Below are 16,147 nucleotides of genomic sequence, written 5' to 3'. Positions count from 1 at the left end.
GGGATTGGTCCAGAGTCCTGGAAAGCCCTTGTTTCCTCCCCTCCAGTGAAGATGTCAGGGCCTGGCAGGGGGACTAAGTGGAACAACACGGGCAATTGATCCCAACAAGCTTAAGACGTCCCTGTTCCGGGAGAAGGGTCTGCTGACAGGAGAGGCAGCTGCCCGGGCTGCTGGTGGGAGTCCTGCTGGAGCAGCTGGGAGCCCCCGACCTGTCGTTGGTGGTGGTGGGGGGCACGGTGGGGAGGAAGGATGGTGCTGGGCATTTTGGGGGAGCAGGCCCTCTCCTGGAGGGGTTGGCGATCTCAGTGGGTGCTGCCCTGAGAGGTGCCCAAAGGCCTCCAAGGGTGGAGGGGGCCATGGACGGGTGCCTGAGGAGGCCCAGATGGCTGATTTATGAGGTCAGATTAAGAAGATGGATGGCCTGTCCCTGGGCCAAGAAATTAGTCCTGTTGCAAACCTCTGAAGGGCACGGACCAAACGTGGAGGAGGAGAAGACTAAGAAGGAGTCGTTCAGGAGAGTAATGAGGAGTAATGGGTTGAAACTGAGCCGATTTCAGAAACGAAATCTTGGCTGTGACATCTGCTTTGGCTGGAAGCTGGCTCTGGGAGGAAGAGAATCCTGGGGTAGCTACTGGACCGGGCTGGGGAAGCGCAGGGAAAGAGACATGGGGCCCTTCGGAGGCCCTCCTGCACCACCTCACCCTGAGCTGGTGAGACCCGGCCTGAGTTCTCCGCCACCCCCTGCCCCACCGTCCCCCCAGCAAGGGGAGGGTCACAGCTCTAGGGCTGCCTGGAGTCGGGAGGGGTGGGGGCCCAAGGGATGACAGCTGACAGAGAGCTGGGTGTAGCCCAGGGCACCACCACCCACCCTTGGACAGGGCAGGGTCACACCAACTCAGACACTGAGCAGACTTGTGTCAGAGCCCAGCTTTCTGTTCAGGGTTCCTGCAACCGATGGCGTGGGAGCTGGACGTGTGGGGACCTTGCTGCGTGGCCATGTCCTCGGGAGCAGAGCACCTCCAGAGGTCTCTGAGACGCCTCCAGGGCCTGGGGGAGCCTCTGCAGCCTGGAGCTCACTCCCAGGTCCCCTGAGTGACTCGGCTCCCAGGAGCAAGGCCGCCCTTCCCTCCAGGTGGGGCCACGTGCCAGGGCGGCTCTCACGCTGGGAGATGATCCCCATGACTCAGGCGCCAGCACAGTGCCCAGCCCGGGGCAGGAACAGGTTGCACCCTCAGAGAGCCTGGGAGGGGGCGGCAGGGCTAGGGGGCCGTCAAGGGGGCCCCCTCCCACATGCCCAGCCTCCAGCATGCCTCCTGCTGGGGTCGGGGGGGCCTAGTTCTCCCCTTTTGTAAATGAGAAGGTTGCCGTGAGGCCTCGCCCACCGGGTTCTGGGTTGTCGAGGGCTGATGGGGTGGACCCCTCATATCCGCCATGTGCAAGGCTGTGTGTCTCTCTCTCTGTCATTAGTTAGGAGACCAGTTGCTTCACCACCCTCAGTCTCCCAGAAAAAGGAGTCAGGACCTGATACCCACTCCACAGGGTCCAGGGAGCTGAAGGTCCAGCCTGGCCCCCAGTAGGTCCTTCTGCAGACCAGCATGGGCTGTTTCCCTGCTGAGGCCCTGGGGCTGTGAAACAGGGGTGTCCTCATGCAAAACGATTGGTCCTTGTGGGCCTGGCACCCACCCTGGCAGCAACTTGCTTTGACCTCTGTCTCCCTGCGCAGTCTGGTCTGGCCATCCTGGATCTGTCTGGGCAAGTTCCACCCACCCCCAGGCCTCACCCAGCCCAGCAGCCAGGGCCTGCCCTCCTCTCCCCATTCTGAACCTCCCCTTCCCCTCCTGATTCCCCTCTGGCCCTCCCCTCCCAGCCACCTCCCCGGCTACTTCCAGCCCTCCACTCTGAAACAACCTTGCTGCTGTCTTTGCAACTCTCTTGCTGTCAGAAGGCAGCATGTGGAACATGAACTGTTCGTTTGTGGGATTTTTAGTCACCCATGGAGCTGAAGCTTGGTACTTGACAGACGAGGAGTAAGAAAGAAGTGTGAATGTCGGTTCTGCCTCCTGAGGGGATCTCGCCCCGCCCAACCAGGTCAGCGCTGGTTCCTGGGGGGGCCCAGCCTCCCCAGAGGGGAGCTGGGGTTCGAGTGCTGGGCTGCGGAGCTGACAGCGCACTAAGCCACGCCCCTTCCCCATACAGATTTGTATTCTGGGAATACTTGGGGGGAAAGTAATAAAACATGAAGGAAAAAAAAAACCAAACCCCAACACGTCCCAACAAGGTTTCTCATCAGTTTGAAAGATGGCCTAGGACCTAGGTCTGTAATGAAGAGACTGGGTTGTGTCCTGATTAAGCTGTCTGGCGCTTGCCAGTGGCGCTACAGCTCCATCCTGACCTTCACAGAGGTCTCCAAACAATGAGGCTCACTTCCAAAGAGACGCCGCCCAGTTTCAGGTGGATTTAAAGCCCCGCCCCCCATCCCCTCACCCGTCAAAGAGCAGGCCCCCAGCCCTCCCAGCCTCCCCTGGGAGAACAGAGGGGAGGGTGCTGGTGGAGGGGCTGTGTCTTCTCTTTCTGGACCACAGACTCCTCCCCGTTGCCTGGCAATCCTGCCTGGATAAGCGGAGGATCCTCAGTGAGATCCGGGTGGGCTGCCTGGCCTCACCTCACTCAGCACCGCTTCCTCTCCTGCTCTTGCAGCGCCCCGCCTGGTCATCTGGTGAGAGAGGCCCGCTGCCCTGCCCTGCCAAGCAGGATGTTGCTTCCCTTCGGCTGGGGCAGGAAGCCATCCCTCCAGCCCCGGTTCCGGGGCTCAGGCTCACCCAGCGGTTCTAATTGGAGGTGGGGAGCGACAGTGCATGAGTCCTGTGGACTTGGTCTATGCTAAACCAGGAGTCATTTCTCAGCTAAGGGGCATCTTCTCCCTGGAGAAAGATCTTAAAGTGTCTAATGAACAAGCACAAAAGCAGCTTGGGGCACTCGACGTGAAGCTCCGGTGGTGACAGCCGCTGCATAAAAATGATAAGGGCCATTTATCTTCTGTCTTTGGAACACGAAAGCAGACTCTTAGGCCTGAGACTACAATATGTGAATGGAATTGTTATTACCTGCAGCTGACCGTGGCACCCTGCTTCTGGAGGCCAGGCCTCCGGGGCAGCCTGTAACCATCATTAGAGGTTTTACACGCTCTTAAATAAGAGACCAGGTTTAATGGCTTCTCTCGCCCTTGGGCTCTGAGTGCATTGGCTTCCTCTTGCTCTCGCCCTGGACCACCTCACTGCCACTCTTCTGCCACCTGCGGGCTGAAGCTCACCTTGGTTCTGGAAACTGCTCAGGCCAGAGCTGAAGGAAACTGAGCCTCAAGCCCTGAGAACTTTGCCTCCTAAGCGTTTCTGGGGTCCTTCTTCTGTTGCCAAGACCTCTGAGCTGAATCACCTTGCCAGCTTTCCCCAGGACCCCACGGGGTCTCCTGACTCGCCTGCCACACTGACCACGGGATCTACGTGAAGCGTGAATGAATCTGACTGCATCAACCCCTCAGCTTTGATGGCTGCTACTGCTGCTATGTCACTTTAGTTGTGTCCGACTCTGTGTGACCCCATGGACGGCAGCCCACCAGGCTCCCCTGTCCCTGGGATTCTCCAGGCAAGAACACTGGAGTGGGTTGCCATTTCCTTCTCCAATAGCTTTGATGGCATCCCAGTGCTTTTCCACAAGGCTCTCTTGACCTGATATCACCTGCCTTCTGCCCACTCTTCCAGCCTTCTCTCTGTCCCCTGTCTCAACACTCCATGCTAACGGACTTCCCTGGTGGTCCAGTGGTTAAGAATCCATCTGCTGATGCAGGGGACACTGGTTCAATCCCTGGTGTGGGAAGATTCCACATGCTGCCCACGTGCCACAACTACTGAAACCAGAGTGCCCTAGAGCAAGCCCGTGCTCTGCAACAAGAGAAGCCGCTGCAATGAGAAGCAGTGCAGAGTAACTAGAAGGTAGCCCCCCGCTCTCAGCAACTAGAGAAAACCTGTGCACAGCAATGAAGACCCAGCGCAGCCAAAATAAATAAAAAACAAACTCTGTTCTAGCTACAGCCCCCGACCCAGCTCATGCTGCATGGCCCCCTCCATCTTTGCTTATGCTAATCCCTCAGCCTGGATGCTCCCCTTCCCAACTCCCTGCGCTTTGCTGGACTACTGGTTTTATAAGTGTCTGAGTTATTTCCTCTTCCAGGAAGTCCTCCTGGAACTGCAAACCCTTACCCTCTCTCAGTGTGCTGTGTCATGACCGTGCCCATTTGGGATCTGTCTGACCCCAGTGTCCCATCTCCCCAGGAACACTTGACCCTGTCACTCCCTGGGTCCCTGCTGCAGACAGAAACTGACTTCACCTGGATGGAGCCCCCAGACCAGCGTGAGACCCCTGCCCACAATGCCTGAGGCCGGATGCCAGCACATCTGGGACCCTGAGGGAGGAGGCCCAGAGCCCTGTGCCCTCAGCTCCTGGGACCTCCCCTGCCACCTCCCTCCTTGGAGACCAGCTGGCCCCAAGGAAGGGCAGGAGCAGCTCTGGGCTCTCCACTCGAGGGGAAGGAAGTCTAGAGCCCACCCTTCAGACAGCATCCTTTTCTCCCAGGTCTCACTCGGTTACAGCTGCTCTCAGCCAGCACCTTCTTGTCCCTGGGAGAGGGCTGCTTGGTTCTCAGAGCCCCGGTCCCCTCAGTCACACAGCCCAGCATCACTTCATTTTGTTTTCATCACATGCTCTCATCAGGGAGACCAGGGGAGGGCCCGGGTGGCGCCAGGATGTGGATCCATCTGGAAACCTCTTGTGTCCTTCAGCAAAGAGGCCCCAGACTCTCAGAGCCCACAAGGAGGTGATGACAAGGACCAGATGGGGTCCCCGCGGACAAGGGTCACATGTGCCTTGAATGCTCCCGTCTTCCCTGGAAGTGTCCCTGCGGTTGTCATGGTGATAGGGAGGTGGGGGCAGGGTTGTGACATGTCACATGGGGAGGAAACTTCCTCATTTTCTAACTTACATAAGCCCTGGCCACACGGTGCCCCTGTTGCAACAATTCAGGGTCTCAGAGGGACAGTAAACCCCATGTGTTCCCCAATGAGGCTGGTCTTGTCACCTCCTCCTTCTCTTTGGGGACCTGCAAAGGACTTGGGCACAGCGGTGGAGGCACCCGCAGCCCCAGGACTCTCAGGAACCCAGGGACCCTTGAGGCCACTCCAGGGCAGGATCCTGCTGTACGCCTAGTGCTTTTGAACAAGAGCATTTGCCTGGTTATCTGCATTCCTTCCATCTCAGAAATGCGACTCATTCCTGCCACACGGGGGATCCCAGGCATGCACCTAGGTTAGGGGGCTGGACGGGAGCGCAGGGGAAACTTGGTCCGAGTGGAGGGAAGGCTGGATTGGAGTAAGTGTGCAAAGTCCCTGTATGTAGTCAGATGATGAACATGGACTCGCAGTGAAGATCTGAGTTGAAACCCTGAAACTGTCCGTCATTTCTCGGCCAGACACAGACTTTCCTGGCCTGATGTCCTGATTTCAAAGGGGGCACGTGCTGCCTCACAGGGTCGAGGCGGGTACCCTTGGAAGTGGCTGTCAGCCCTCGCTGGGTGCTGAGGATGCAGATCCAGAAGCTGGGTCTCCGCCCCAGGGGCCCACAGAGGAGGGAAGCACCTCTAGGCTTGTTGTGTTAGAAGGAATAACCCTGTTCAGAGCCAGTTTAAATAATGTGAGTGCTGCAGGACCCAGGGGGATCTCCCAGGACTTACTGCAGGGAGGGCGCACCTCTCCCAGCCTCTCGAGGCCCCCTGCCCCTCTCTGCATGCAGGCGCCTTCCTCCACGCACAGGCAGAGCAGGCTCTGCCCTCCAGAAGGGCAGGGGCAGGCAGAGGACAGAGCGGGGTCCCAGGAGATGAGGAGATTTTAACAAGGCCACCAGCTTCCGAAGGCTGACTGACCTTGGCCTTGTGGCAACCCCAGCACCCAGCAGAAGGCTGGCTGGAGAATCGAATGAATGAATGAATGAGTGAATGAATGACTCTCAAACATGAGCGGGCCTGGCTGTCAGGCCTGCACTGGAGCTCGTGGGCAGGGAGGTGGGCAAGCTGGGCAAGACTAGCACAGGGCACCTTGCAGGCTGGTGGCTTACCCCTGGGGAGCGGAGTCAGGACGAAATGTCCACAGAGGCCTTGACTTTCAACCAAGCAGTTCCACTTCTGTGGAATTACTGGCATAAATATACAGAGATATTTACTACAGCCGTGGAAGCCACGGAAATGACCGTCACAATGGGATTCAAACACTGTACACCACGGAGCATTCACACCATGGAATTCCAGGAGCCGTTAGCGAGAACCACGGCACAGAAGAGCAAGTGGAGCCATTTGCCCAGGCCACACACCAGCAGGGGGGAGGGTCATTGGCCTGATGCTAAAGGGCTGCAAGCGGCATTGTGAGATGAAGAACAGCGCGTGGGATGGTGTAAGAAGCAGCAGAGTGGGCGGCCGGGCGGCATCAGAAATGCTTGTGGGAAGAGGCTGGGAAACAGCTGAGGGTGTTTTACTAGCTGTAAACCCTTTTGCTTTTTTCCATGTTTGTTTCTGTCTTGGTTTGAAAAGCGGTTATTATAGATGGAAAATAACAAAAAACAAACTTATTTAGCATCTTTCTGGCAGAAAGGAGCAGGTTGCTTGCAAATAATGTGATGAATCTTTAAAAATATCGCCCTCAAACTTAGAGGCGGGGTGACCTTGGTCTAGATTGGGGCCCAGGCTGGTTCTGGGGGAGGGGGTGTTGGTCCCCTGAGGGCATCCAGGAGGGAATGACCAGCAGTTGACAGCCACACTGGGCTCAGGGCTGGGGCCTGAGGGAGGGTGGGAGACGGCCCAGCTTGTGACCGGCCAGGCAGGGTCCAGACCACAATGCTGCAGCCGGGCCTGGGGAGCAGAGGCTAGGAAAGAGCAGCAGATATAACTGCGCTCAGACGAGACACATGTGACGATGACAGCTGCCACTGTGTGCCTGGCGTGGTGCTGGGCCCTGCCTCTGAGCATCTCACTGGCTCCTCTGAAGGTCACAGGCTGCAAGCACTCAGTGTCCCCAAGGCACAGACAAGCAAGTGGAGCCATCTGTCCAGACCACACAGCAGCAAGGAGAAGAGGGTCATCGGACTATCTGGGCCCCCCCTCCAGAGAGCCCAGGGTCCAGGTGCACAGTGGACACCAGGGCGAGCGGGCACCTTGACCGGCCCTGGGTCTGAGCTTGGCAGTTTAGGATCCCAGAGCCGGCAGCACAGGTCTGGGAGGCTGGGACAGAGCTTGCATTTGCCCCCTGCCCCAGAGCGTCCTTAGGGGCTGCAGGTACCCATATCCCTCACACTGCCCTCTGTGATGGGCAGCACAGAACTTGTATGGTTGAGCCTTTATGCCAGCTCTGGTTAGGGATGGTATCCATGACCCCAGACCCCCAGGCCTGCTGGGCAGGGTCTGTGTTCTGCTCTGTCTTGGGGCCTGAGTCCTAAGGCAATGCTTTGCCTGCACGTGACCTGGCAGGTAGAGGCTTTGCGGAAAAGATTCGCTGATTCCTCTACAGGTGTTTTCACTAGGCAGAGGCTCGGGGCATTATGAACTTGACCCCTAGGGGTCCCTGAGAAAGAAGGGGTCCAAGGGAAGCAGGGGAGGGGGCTGGGGAGAAGGCCCAGCTGTTGTCTCCTAGGGTCACACCTCACCCACCTCACGCAGAGCCACTTGGTGACTGCGTGTGTCTCGCTACAGTTCACCGACACTGCAGGGCTGGGTGTGAGAGCTGCACTCCTGGCTGGGCACTGGCTGTGGAGTAGGCTCAGGGCAGAAGCTGGAGGACTTTGGTGAGTTATGATTTCTAATAAAAGTCACTGCAAAGCAGGATCAGCGTGGGAATGTTTTATTTATTCTTCTCAGTTTTAGGGAGGGCGTTTCTTGCACAAACAGGCTACACCCCCGTCCCCCAACTGCTGGGAGCCTAGGGCTTTGTTAAGCAGGAGTATTTAGTATTCATCTATCTGGGCTTCCCTGTCCATGCGGTCACAAAGAGTCTGACACGACTGAAGTAACTAAGACACACACACACACACACACACACACACCGGGGCCTCCCAGGTGGCACTAGTGGTAAAGAACCCACTTGCAAATGCAGAAGATGTAAGAGACGCAGGTTCAATCCCTGGTTGGGAAGATCCCCTGGAGGAGAGGCGGGCATGGCAACCCACTCCAGTATTGTTGCCTGGAGAACCCCATGGACAAAGGTGCCTGGTGGGCTACGGTCCGTAGGGTTGAAAAGAAAGGGACATGACTGAAGTGACTTAGCACACAGGCACATATTTGGGGGTGGGGATGGGCTTGGTTGGATTTAACATATTCAACTAATATTTCTTGAGCATCTGTAGTGTTTCCATACATCCTAAAAGTCTGCCTGGTTTCACCCACATCACTTCTGGTCATCCCAGTAAGAGGCCTGTGAAGTCTTCATCCCCATTTTACAGATAAGACAATGGAGGCTCAGAGAGCCTAGAAGCTCGCTGAAGGTCTATACAGGCAGAGGCCCGGCAGGATGCTTGGCACACATCTGGGCCTCACCTGACTCTGCTGGGTCTCCAGTTCCTCCCAAGGCTTGACTTCCTTCTCTCCTGAGTCCTCAGGGACTGACTCAGACAACACTGCAGCCCCAAATTCTATGGGCCAGATCCTCCACCCCAGGCTTCCCTCCACTCCCAACACCCAGGCAGGTCCAGACCTCCACTGTACACCCCAGGCCTGCCTACCCCAGAGCATCCCAGCTCCTGGTTGGGAGAAATAGACTTAGATCCCGAGTTTGGGACATCCTTGTTGGGTAAGCCTGGGCAGTGCGTTTCAGAACACCAGAACTCAGGAGGTGATTGTTCTTGAATCTGAGCATTCAGGAAGGTCTGAGCTCCTGGGGGATGGGGGCTGAGACGACCCAGGAGCTAGCAAGGAGGAGGACACACCCCCACAGACACGCACGCTTTCTTTACTTTTTATCTGCAAGGCATGTAATGTGCAAAGTGCACATGGCTTGGACAGCAAAGAGATCAAACCAGTCAATCCTAAAGGAAATCAACCCTGAATATTCATTGGAAGCACTGATGCTGAAGCTCGAATACTTTGGCCACCTGATGCAAAGAGCCAACTCATTGGAAAAGACCCTGATGCTGGGAAAGATGGAGGGCAGGAGGAGAAGAGGGTGACAGAGGATGAGATGCTTGGATGGCATCACCAATTCAATGGACATGAGTTTGCGCAAATTCTGAGATGGCTAAGGATAGGGAAGCCTGGCTTGCTGCAGCTCATGGGGTCACAAAGATTCGAACATGACTTAGGAACTGAACAACAACAGCTTGGTTTGCTTTTCCGTGTATGTACCCTTGTGTACGGTCATCTACACCAAGATATAGAAGAGGCCCCTTGCCCCTTCGCACTCAGTTTTAACTCCTCCCTGCACTGAGGTAATCGGTATTCTGACCTCTTTTATTCTATACCAGTTTTGCCCATTCTTGAACTTCATATAAATGGAATCATTCTACGTAGTCTTTTGCTTCTGACTTCTTCCATTTAACATGGTGTCTGTGAGATTCATCCATGCTGTTTCATGTCATGTATTAAATGCTCATCTCTGTCTCTGAAGTGTATCCATTGTACAAGTGTGACTCAGTTTACCCATTCTCCTCCCAGTGGACATTGGCCCATTTCTACTCTTTATTTTCTCACTTCTACTGTATAATCATAAGGGATTTGATTTATGAATGTGACTTAATTACGAATGTGGCAGCTAAACCATTTTGGCCCTTGTCTTTGGATGGATGGACTCTTTTCTCTTAGTTTTCACCAAGAGGTGGAATTTCTGGGTCATCGGGTGGGTATGTTAAAAAACCAGTTAATAAATGCTAATAAATGTTTAACCACCCAGCTCTTTGGGGAGAAAAAAAAAAGCCCTGCTGTGTAGTGCTGGCCAGTTTTCATGGCATAAATAATTCCACTATGGCTGATTTCAAGCTATCCACGTGCAGTCACCATATCTAGACTTAGAAGAGAGGCACGTGATGGGACCTTGGTCCCCCTAGGAGCCAACTCAGGATCACCACCACCTGGGGTGCTCTTTTCCTCTGGAACTTGTTCAAGCAGAACAGGGCCTCTGAACCCAGAGACTGGGCTGCTGTGTGTCCATTCATTGTCCCTGCAGAGTCATATTTGGTTTTCTGCTGTCCCCCAAGTCCAGTCTGTGGGTTCAAGGGCAGTGCCCACCTCTCAGCAGAGCATTAAAGGGGGTCCGTGTTCACCTGGCTGGCAGTAGGGATCAATGAACTGTGGAGAGCTGCCCACCCTGCAAGTATCCCTTTGCTGCCAACCTTGGAGGATGTAGGTCTTATTATTAAGGAAAGTGGTCAGTTCCTTATAGAAACTGAGGCTCACTGACTCGATGGACATGAGTTTGAGCAAGCTCCAGGAGTTGGTGATGGACAGGGATGCCTGGTGTGCTGCAGTCCATGGGGTCACAAAGAGTCGGACACGACTGAGTGACTGAACTGAACTGAAGCTGAATGGCACCTCTCAAGCTGGGGCCTGGGAAGAAAAGACCTGATGTCAGAGAAGTGAGCCTCTAGTGACATTTCAGGCTCCTTTACGGGCTGGTCGGGGGTAGGTAATGGCCCCACGGGCCTCATGACACCCTGAAGCTCCCTCAGAGGGCTGGGCCAGCCAGTCAGGCCTTTCTGCCTCATTTGAAGCCTCCGATTCCCCACTGTGTAGTCACGGGTCGCATCTTACAGGCATAGCCAGCCAGCCCTCAGTGAGCTGGGTGCAGGAGGCTCTTCAGTCCTGATGCACGGCAGCTATTAACAGACACGCTGCTCTGAGGACCTGAAGCCTCCGAGGACACATCTGCTCCTCAGAAGGCTCTCTGATGTGACAATCTTCTGTCCCTGCACCCTGTTTGCCCTGAGGGAGGGGGGTACTGTTCCCATTCCTTCCCTACAGCTCCCCTGTGCCTGTCCATCAGGCACCAACTGGCCCCTGACTCCCCCCACCCGCATCCACCCCTACCTTGCAATAGACATCTCCCGGCTCCACACTGCCTGCAAGATCAAGGAACCTCCTGGGTTCCTTGTCTTCAGGGTTTTAACAGATGGTGCATCCGCTGCTTCCCAGAACATCTCCTGTCACTCACCATCTGGCCCTTCTCTGTGGACGTTCCACTCACTTTGCACAGCCTGTGCCCTTTGTGGAGCGTGGACCCCCGTCTCCTACCTGGTGGGCTCAGCCCCGAAGACCCGGCTCAATAACATTTCTTCTGCACCAGGCCTCCCCCTTCTCTGGGAGAATTTGTCCCTGACCCAGCGCCGCAGGTCTGCCTCCAGAACACTTCATTGTATGCTGTTGGGGTGGAGGCTTTCTGCCCTCAAGGTCACAGACAAGGTCATCTTCCTCTTGGGGCTTAGCCTTGAGCCCAGCACTTAGCAGCAGCAACTCAGGAAGTGTCCACACTTTATTGAAAATGAGTGAAGAAATATCTCAACGCTAAGGAACACCGCCAATACCTCCTGGCCTGAAGGTGATCCAGAGAGGGTGCAGAGGGTGGGGTGGGGGGTAGGGAGATGGGGAGGTGGAGAGGTGGCGGGGGAGTGGGAGAGGTGGTGGGGGGGAGTGGGAGAGGTGGTGGGGGGGAGTGGGAGAGGTGGAGTGGGGTACGACCTTTGGCATCCTGTCTCTGAGGAGGGTCTCCAGGCCCTGCCGTGGTGGCAGCTGTGGAAGGAGCCCCCGGCCGAGTGCATGTCATGGGTCCCCCACCCCGAAGCCTCGCGTGCGGAGTGGTCTCGCTTTCCTTCCTTCAGCCCGGCAGAGGCGGAGCCAAGGATGAGGCAAGAGAACGTGGACTTCGGGGCTACACTTACCCGCGTTGCTTCCTGCCTGTGCGACCGACCGTCTCCACCCCGGGGGCAGATGCTCCAGCCATGGGTTGTCAGACGTGGGACCGAAGGCCCCTGCAGAGGACCTGCAGCCCCAGGGGCTCGACCAACAGAGGCTGCTGTCACCTCCCCAGCTTCCCTGGCCCAGCCTTGTGTGGTTTTGCTCCAGCTTGACCCGGTCTCACCTGCGTGGTTTTTAAATGCAAATAAGAGGTGTCCTTCCACTGTGTTCCCCCAAAACCGTCATGATCTCCTATAAACAGAGTAGAAGTGAGACTCGGCGGGTCACTGCTGGGGAACTGGGATTGGGGCGGGGTTTTTCTTTTCCTTCTTCTTTCTCAAATGTTTTTTTGAGATGAGACTCTGTTCCTGCCCCAACCTTGTCTGAACCCCTGCTTGAACATCTGGTTCGTGGGTATATGTGACGAGTGAAATAAAACGGGAAAGTGAACATCAGCCCAAACAAAGAATAAGTTCTGCTTCTAACATTCGAGACCAGGGTGTCGTGGGTGGAGGTGGGAGGGAGCTGTGGGACCAAGGCCCTGGCGTCCACTCGTGAACTGCCGGGACATATCCTGAGCTTCTCTGAGACTTGGTTCCTCACGTCTGAGATGGACTAATCACATCTATCTCCAAACACTGCTGGGGAATCAAATGAAATAAGGTGTGGAGACAACATTTTCCACACTGAGATACAGGTGAGATACAACCATCAAGGATCTTTCACCCTTTAAAAAATGTGTGGTCTATCCATAAATGGAATATTATTCAGCCTTTAAAAGGGAGGAAATTCTGACATATGCTACAACATGAACGAAACTTGAAGACGGACTACTAAGTGAAATACGCCAGTCATAAAAAGATAAATCTTTTATGATTCCACTCAAATGTGGTACCTGGAGGAGTCAAGTTCATAGAGACAGAAAGTAGAAGGGTGGGTTTTGGGGGCTGGGGGCAGGGAGGATAGGGAATTAGTGTTTGATGGGCAGAGAATTTCAGTTTGGAAAGATGAAAAAGTTCAGGAGATGGATGGTGGTGATGGCTAAACAAACATGTGAACGTACTAAACGCCTCTGAACTCAACCCTTAAAAACAGCTGACATGCTAAATTTTATGTTATATATATTCTATCACCAAAAAAAAAAGTGTGACAGCCACTTGGGGAACGGAAATGAAGGGATGGAAGCACACACCTCATTTCCAGAAAACAAAGGGTGTGTGCGTGATTTGCTTTATGTAGATGACAAGTAAAATAAAGGGAAACGAGAGAAAACTTTAAAAAGGAAGCATGCCAGTCCATGAAGCTGAGGTTTTTATAGCCTCTCAGGCAGTGTCCTTCAACATTGGAGAAAGACTGATATGGCTTGTAACATTTTGAAAGGTCAAAACCAAGTGAAACGCCAGCCTACTGCCTAAATGCATGATAATAGCAAATTTAAAAATTAATTACAGGGTCCTTCCTGCCGACACCTGGTGCCGCTCAGAGGTGCCACTGCGCTCAGATGCCTTCCACTGCTTCTATTCTCAGGAGCAGCTCAGCTCTGCCTCACGCCATTGTTCCTGGACAACGACACGTTTTGAAATGAAAACCATTCTAGTTGGACACAAAGGAGACAGCTTCCGGATTCCGAGCCCAGATGGGAATAAAAACTCTACTCAGCTGAGGGCGGAAGGGGCAGCCATTCGAGGAGGGCATCTGGGGAGCCCTGAGTCAACTTTTGACTCCCCGAGGTGCATGAGTCCCCGCGAGATACACGCTGGGGGAGTGGGGAGGGCACCCATTACAGCCAAGCGATCCATGTGATGGTGTCTGATCAAGTTCTCCCAACCGTCCTGCTTCCATCATTTCTGTTTCCCAGAGGAGCAAAGCAGCACCCACAGAGGCTAAGCTTGCCCAAGGTCATCTGTTCTAACACTCAGGCTGGATTCAATGCTTGCCCTTCCTGATGGCCAAGAAGGAGCAGGAGACCGAGGATCCATCGCCAGCTGGTATCTAGGAGGCCTTAGGGAAGCATGTTTTCATTAGCTTATTTTGGAGATGGGGCTAATTTCAGCTCCAGTCAGTATTGAAACCAAGCAGGACCCTGGGCACAGAAGCTTTTCTTTCACCCCATTTCTTGTTCGTTAGGGAATGGCCTTCTGACTCTGTGATCTTCTCTGAGTTCCAAAGGGCAGATTTGAACAACTACTTATCAGGGAAGGGAGGGGATGCAGAGACAAGGGAGGAACAGCCAGGAAACGGTATCGCAGCCTTGGGGTACTGTCCTGGTTCTGCCTCAAGGGATACACACAAAAATATCTTGGAGTTCTTTACAGAACTAAAACCCCCAACAGATGGAAGGTGCTAGCATTCTTTATTCTAGAGAAGACCACGAAAGGAGTGCAGGCCCTGCATATAACCTCATCCTGGTCAGCAGACCCCTCCCTCATGCTAGGAAGCTCCCCTCCCAATCCTCCCAGGTTCGCACATATCGTTTTGAGAGGCAGGAGCCTGCTGTGTCCCCCTCCCTGGCAAAGCAATAACGCTATCCTTTTCTACTTCACCCAAAACTCTGAGCTTCAATTTAGCACCAGTGCACAGAAGCTAAGTTTTCAGCATCAGTTTGGTAAGAAGCTGCAAGGTTACCTCCATCTGTACCAACCCAACGCTTGCTGGCTGGGGACTCTGCGGTGTTGCTGCGTGGCAGGGAACAGGTGACTCAGAACATAAAGGCTTCAGCCAGGTTTTAAGTGACACAGTCACACCTAACCTCCAGGGGAATGGGAGGCGCAGTTTTGCCCTGCAGCAGGGAGGTTGGGACCAGGTTTATCTGATTCCATGGTGTTTTCCTCACTTGCTTCCTAGGTTATTTGCCAGGGAGAGAGGAAAGGTATGAGATATACTTTGTTAAACATCGAATTCTCTGCAGGTGTAAATTCCTCATGTGAAATACAAATGTAAGCTACTAATGTATTACTGTTGTTGTTATTAGTGATATTAATAAACCTTTTCAGAGGAGGAAATGGCAACCCACTGCAGTATTTTTGCCTGGAAAATCCCATGGACAGAGGAGCCTGGTGGGCTACAGTCCATGGGGTCGCAAAGAGTTGGACACGATTGAGCAGACAGCACACACCTGTGTTTCACAACATCCGAGAATCAGACACGACCATGAACCCAAAGTGGTGGGAGGTGCGCTCTTCCGGCCAGGACAGAAGGCTCTGAGCGGACCCCACACTGTGGCCGTGCTTGCTGCATTTGGCTTCTGCCGTACTGGCTGTCATTAGAGTTTTTCTTCCTCTGCGGAAGTTTCTATCATTAGCCAATCCCAAAGCCACAGAACCATCAGAATTTTAACAGACTTGGGCTCCCGAGCTTGACTGCAAACATTGTGATGCGCAGCTATGGATGGAAAGCAATGGGTCTTTACAATGTGACTGAACACTGTGCCTTTTAAGCTATTCCTCGGGGCCCCAGGGCCCTGCAGGGGTGATGGAGAGGTTTATGGGAAAACAGTCGGTGGTGGGGGGATCATATAATTGTCTCCATTTTTCTGTCCCTGGCGCTTTCCCAAAGTTATGCCACCAGTTAAAAAAAAACTCATCAAGAAAGATCTGACAACTTCTAAAATTTCCAAAGGTCTGTCCTTGAGTTTCATGCTGGCAACTGTTTCTTTATTCTCTTCCTCTGCAGTTGTTTCTTTTCCTTTCTCCTTTCCAGCTGATGGCATCCTCTTATCTCCACTCTCCCGCTACCACCCTACCCCTGCCCTGGACACACACACACACACACACACACACACACACACACCCTTAGCTCTGGGTTCTTTCTTTGCACTTCTCTGACGGGACGTGCAGTGTCTTGCGTTGTAAGAACATTTCTTTGGACTCAAGCAGATCTGCGTTCAAATCCAGCCTCTGACTTGTACTTGGCTGTGTGTTCTTGGGCAGTTCCTTAAGTTCCCTGAGACTAATTTCCTCACCACTACATGGGGAAGGTAATACCTGGTTTGCAGAGTTCGGTGTGTGACTATGACTAATTTCTACCTCTTCTTCCTCCCTCTCCCACTGCAGCTCTGCCCGAGCCTTTCCAGCCCTGTGTGTCCCCCGGTTCCACGTGGGGCCCTGGCTCACCCAGCACTGGAGGGCCTCAGTCCCCTTTCTGGAGCTCGGGAGAGATTGGGCGGGGCTCACAGAG

This window comes from Bubalus bubalis, chromosome 4 (genome assembly GCF_019923935.1).
Source record: "Bubalus bubalis isolate 160015118507 breed Murrah chromosome 4, NDDB_SH_1, whole genome shotgun sequence".
Classification (NCBI taxonomy): Eukaryota; Metazoa; Chordata; class Mammalia; order Artiodactyla; family Bovidae; genus Bubalus; species Bubalus bubalis.
Note: the sequence above shows the minus strand (reverse complement) of the source record.